The sequence below is a fragment of the Sciurus carolinensis genome, unplaced genomic scaffold (assembly GCF_902686445.1).
Source record: "Sciurus carolinensis unplaced genomic scaffold, mSciCar1.2, whole genome shotgun sequence".
Classification (NCBI taxonomy): Eukaryota; Metazoa; Chordata; class Mammalia; order Rodentia; family Sciuridae; genus Sciurus; species Sciurus carolinensis.
In genome coordinates this window covers 3,663-9,576 of record NW_025920666.1, presented here as the reverse complement: position 1 = coordinate 9,576, position 5,914 = coordinate 3,663, and the positions used below count along the sequence as shown (strand labels likewise).

General features: G+C 42.8%; 1 pseudogene; it reads left to right on the top strand.

The window, feature by feature from the left end:
* The first annotated feature begins 3,790 nt into the window (after positions 1–3,790).
* Positions 3,791–4,639, top strand: LOC124975879 (F-box/SPRY domain-containing protein 1-like; annotated as a pseudogene).
* The last annotated feature ends 1,275 nt before the right edge of the window (positions 4,640–5,914 follow it).

Genomic DNA, 5,914 nt, shown 5'->3' with positions numbered 1-5,914 from the left:
GATTGGCTAAGGGATTATCAGTTTTATCTTATCAAAAATCACCTCGTTGTTTCATCTATCCTTTAATTTTTTTATGCTCAATTTGTTTGATTTTGGTCATGATCTTAATTATTTACTTCATTGTGTTGGTTTTGGATAGGTTGATTTTGTTTTACAAAATGAAATGTATGATCAGCTTACTCATTTGAAATCCTTATGTTTTCTTATGTAGGCAGTCAGGGCTATGAACTTTCCTTTTTGAACTGCCACCATAATGTGCCAGAGGGTCTGATATGTTGTGTAATTAATCTCAATTGAGTCTAAGAATGTTTAAATTTCTTCTTTGATTTTTTATATCACCTATTTATTAATTAAAAGTGTATTCCAAAGTTGTTTATTCATGTAAAATTGTAATTTCATACCATTATGATGTGATAATATATAAGAAATTCCATCAATATTTTCATATTTCCTAAGTGTTGCCTTATGACCTAAAATACGGTCTGCTTTGGAGAAGATTCACTGAACTTCTGAGAAGTCAGTGTTTTCAGCATTTTTTCAATGAAATATTCTTTAGATGTCTGTTAAATCCTGTTGATTTACTATATTTTTCAGGTACAGAGTGTCTTTCCTGTATTATTTCTGGATGTCCAGTTATTGGTGAAAGACATGTGCTAAAATTGCCCACTGGTATTGAACTGGGATCTGTCTGAGGCTGTGATTCAAGCTGAGTCTCTTGTAGGTAATTAGTTACACCCATGTGTGAGCCATAAATATTTCTCATCATTATATCTGTGGGTTGTATTTTTCCCTGTACTGTATGAAATGACCTTCCTTGACTCTTGTGTTTAACATTGCTTTGAAGTATGCTTGTCAGATAGGAGAGTAGGTACTCCTGCTCCTTTGGGGTTCCCTTCAGATGGTATATAAATTTCCATTCTTTCATTTTCAGCCTGTGACTCTCCTTGCCTGTTAAGTTCATCCCTTGCAAACAATACATAGTTGGGTTTTATTTTCTAATGCATTCTGTCAGCATGTGTCTTTTAATTGGAGAATTGAAACCATTTATATTCCAGATTAAAGTGATGTTTATTACTTCCACTTTGATTTCATTCTAATGTTTAAGTCATTAGACACTCCTGTTTCTCATTTGCTTTGCTATTCTTTGAATATGATTTGTTCATTTGTGGAATCTGTAAAGGATGCCAGAGCAACCAGGCCTGCTGGACATAGGATTGCTTTGGATCCACCTGCCCCTCTCCAGCACAAATGGCCCTGGGGCTTCCAGACCAGGCAGATCAGGGCAGGACCTTCAAGACAAAGTGCAGTTGACATGTTTGTGTTCCCCTGACCCAGAGCCAACCCTTCTGCTCTAAAGCACAATTGGTGCAAGATACTCCTTGCTGGGCTCCTGTATTTACCCCTAATAATAAACTACCTAAAGAATGGTGTCCACAAACCCTCCCACAGTGTTGGCCTCTGTCCCTTAGAGAATCCTATATGATCCAAGACAAGGTCACGATGTTACTGACTTGTTTCACAAGCCCTGGTATTCTCTATGTGCTCACTGGCTTACAATAAATGAACCCACAATATTGTGCATGGCTTGCTGAACCTCACACTGAGCTCATTGCTAGGTCACAGGCTAAAGGGACTTTGTACCTGATGAAAGACTCACCAAGGGCCACTAGAGGTAGACAATGTTTCCCATTAGAGACTGTGTCTGATGCTGGGAACAGTTTCTGTCTCCCTGCTGGAGCTAGATTAGGTGGGGCTGTGTCCCCTGTGTGCATTGGGAAGCCATCTTGAGGGAATCTGCTGTCAACGTCCCAGGAATCGCTGCCTCCCGGAGGTGTGTTCAGAGGGCACCTGCACACACATAAGCCACCCCCCCAACCACCCATCTGTGCATCACGGCTGAAGCTAGGGACCTGAACATCAGCTCTTGGTGTTCACTGACAGTGTGCTAGGGGAGGTTTTATCCTCTCACCAACCATGAGCTCAGTGGACTCCCCTGTCAGTCACTGCTGACACCTGAAGTGCCTCACTGGTTGGTCCTTATGATCAGAGAGTTCCCCAGCTCTTGGAGAGAAGAGGAGTGCATACTGGCTGAAGGCTGAGCTCGGCATTGATTTCTCCACAGGCAGTGAAGGTTGGAAAGTCCCTTTAACCAAAGAAATTTTCAATTCTGTGAACATAATAAAAACTCAAATGACATTTTGAATTTATCACAAGGGTTTTATTTCTTCTTCAATTTAAATTTTTAGATATGTCCCACCTCTGGGATGATGGAACAAATGCAATCCTAAGAATTGTCCTTGGTTGAGGGTCGACCTTGTTTGGGAGATGGCTGCAGATTCCAGTCATCCCAGGCTACATCCCCATGTTGGGTGGAGTGAGGGGCATGGTTGCAGAAGAGGCCATCTTTGTTAGTAAGGAGGTACTGGTAAGTCTGAGGGACCCCAGTCTATCCCCAGGGCAGCAGCAAGTGGGGAGACTACACACTTCCCTCCCCAAAAGGAGGAAGAGGGGAGGCCAGTGGTGAGGAGAGTCAGTGAGAAGCCAGGGACTGCTGGGCAGACAGGGGTCAACCACAATTTCCTCCCTGGCCTGTTTTGCTCTCCAGTGCCTTTGCAGGCCCTACTTGGGGGATCGGGAAGTTGCTGACTGGGCCTTCATGTCTCCAAGGAGAGAGCCTGTTATATGTTCTGCTGGGAGGTAGCCACTCTAGAATAAAGAATGGATGGTTCCTGAGGGTGGACGAGCTGACCTAGGCATCACCATGACTTCAGGAGGTGAGGTAGGGAGGCCTCAGCCTGACTCTGAAGGGGCTGTTCAGGTAAGTGAGGCCTGGCTGTTGCCCTCCTTATCTCCAAGTCTTTGGATCCAGTGTGTACTGGAGTTCTGGCAGCTGAGATTCTGGTGGTGTTGTGCAGACCCAGGTTGGAGCTCAAAGAATTCCAGGCCTGCAAACACCAATACAATCCCCATGAAAATCAGGGTGCTTCAGTCCTCATGTGGGTGACTCTCTGCCCCATCCACTGGAAGTCTTGGGTCATCCCTGATGGTCTTTGACCCTCCTTAACACAGTTTTCTTGAGAGCTGGCCACACAGAATTGGTGTCCACTCAGGATCCTTCTCACCTGAGGTGGTGACACAGGGCCCAGGTTCTCCGAGGTTGCTCTGGGTTTCAGCCCTGGAACCCAGATGATATACAATGGACATCAGTATTGCAGTCTGCAGTGCAGATATTATATTAGTTTTACATGCCATAGTATGTATAGCATATTAATATTAAAGGTCACAGGGAAGTTAATGTATCAGTTTAATTCTGATAGGATGTGGCCCAGAAGGTAGCCACTTTATTTGTTTTAGTTACTATAGTATGGATGTTTTACTAGTAGTAAAGGTCACATGGAAGCTCTTTCATTAGTTCTAAATACTGTAGTCTGAATAGCATGTAAGTAATGAAGGTCACAGGCAGCTATTTTATTAGTTTTGGATGCTATACATGGATAGCATATTACCATGAAAGGTCATAGCATGGCTATTAAACCAGTTTTCAATGCTATATTATGGCTATCATATAGTATTAAAGGCCACAGAGCAGTAATTATAAGAGTTTCAAGTCTATGGCATGGATACGATATTACTATTAAAGGCCACAGGGCCACATATCATATTAGTATTAAAAGTCCCAGGGTAGGCTTTGGTTTCAAGGTAAGGCTTGGCCTCCCGTGAAGAGACTGGGGCAGGGGGAGGTGGGGGGAAGCAGCGGAGGCGGCAGCCCTCTGGCGGGCTGGTGAGGTGATGGCGGCGCTGGGCCTTTGGGGCTGGGGCAGCCTTGGTCGGTGCAGGCTGTAGTGGTGGCAGCGCGGGCGATGACTCCGGGTCCGCAGGGATCCGGGCCTGGCTGCCCAGTCGGGTCCTGGAGTTGGTGTTTTCCTACCTGGAGCTGTTGGAGCTGCAGAGCTGCACCCTGGTGTGCAAGCACTGGTACCGCTGCCTACAGGGCGATGAGAACAACGAGGTGTGGCAGAGCCTGTGCGCCCGCAGCTTGGCAGAAGAGGCTCTGCGCACGCACATCCTCTGCAACCTACCCAGCTACAAGGCCAAGGTACGTGCTTTCCAGCATGCCTTCAGCACTAATGACTACTCCAGGAACGTCTATATTAAGAAGAATGGCTTTACTTTGCATCAAAACCCTATCGCTCAGAACACTGATGGTGCAAGGACCAAGATTGGTTTCAGTGAGGGTCACCATGCATAGGAAGTGTGGTGGGAGGGTCCTCTGGGCACTGTGGCAGTGATTGGAATTGCCACAAAACGAGCCCCCATGCAGTGCCAAGGTTATGTGGCATTACTGGGCAGTGATGAACAGAGCTGGGGCTGGAATCTGGTGGACAATAACCTACTACATAATGGGGACGTCAATGGCAGTTTTCCACAATGCAACAATGCACCAAAATACCAGATAGGAGAAAGAATTCGAGTCATCTTGGACATGGAAGATAAAACTTCAGCTTTTGAACTTGGATATGAATTCCTGGCGGTTGCCTTTAGAGAACTTCCAAAGGCCTGCTTATATCCAGCAGTTTCTGCTGTAAATGGCAACACAGAAATGACTTTGGTTGACCTTGGAAAACCCTTGGATGGATGACAGTGGCTTTGTTTGGATGAAAGACAGACTGGAGAAGAGATCTACTTGTGGAAAGTAGAATCATGAAGTGACAGTGTCATATGTGCATGTCCAAGAAACATCTGGAAAAACACATGAAGTTGTAAACTGGAGAAGCAACTATATAACAGATTATCTTAGTGTTTCCTCTTTCCACTGGGCCAGAAAAATCCTCAGGGTTGCAGTTGGTCGAGTGGGCAGTTGACATATGCATGTTGCAACAGATTTGTCTCTATGTTAGCAATGTGTTATTTCCAACTTTAAAGGTGAGATTTTAGGGACACCATAAAAAGGATAAGAATTTTTAAGTAATGTGTTTGTGAAGAATTAATCCCATCTTACAACTCCCTGTTCTTTCTGCAGTCCCTTTTTATCCAGTCAGCTTGACTATTAGAAAAGTATGAAACAGGTTGGGTTTAGTTAATATTTTTAATATATTGAGAAGCATGGTCTGCCTGGACTGCACTTCTCTAACAATGAGAAATAAAATTATGCAGCTATTTTAAGAGTTGTACATACAATATGTGTGTAAAAAAGAACTGTCAAAAAAAAGGAAACAGGGTTTGCTTTGTTCTATTTCAGCTTCTTAAAAAACCACTACATGGTACAAAATCAAAATTCACATTAGGGACAATTGGGTAACTATGAAGAGGAGAATTTTAAGAGGAGTTGTATTGGCTCATTTGGTCTTAATTTTGACTCAGTTCCCATAACTGTTATAGTCTGGTTGGCTGTTGCCTTGTTTTGATTTTTGTTTATTTAACCATCAAAATTATAAGACTCCTCAATCTCCTGGCTAAAGATTGAGGGAAGGCAAATCTATTTCTAATTATTCATATATCAGTAAAGATGATTTAAACATAATATAAAATATGCATCTTCAGATATCTGATTTTATTTTTTGGCCTTCTGAGAAAGTATCTCATAACACAAAATAATGCTATGTGCTCTTATAGTCCTCAAATATGAAAGCTACTAGACATACAACCTAGGAAAAGAATTGATTAATGATTCTTTTATTTTCTAACTTTATAATGCTGTAGGTATTATTAAAAATTTTTAATTTCATATTGTTTACATCATGTAACAATCCAAGCCTCAAACTCTTCATTGAGGCTATCAGAAAGATGTTTACTTACCCATATGAAACAGTGCCAGCCTGAAGGAGGTTAATTTTATTAATCTCATTATAGATAATTGCCCCCATAGGACTTGAAATATAACGCCTTGTGCTGAGAACTTCAGGTTGGCAATGTT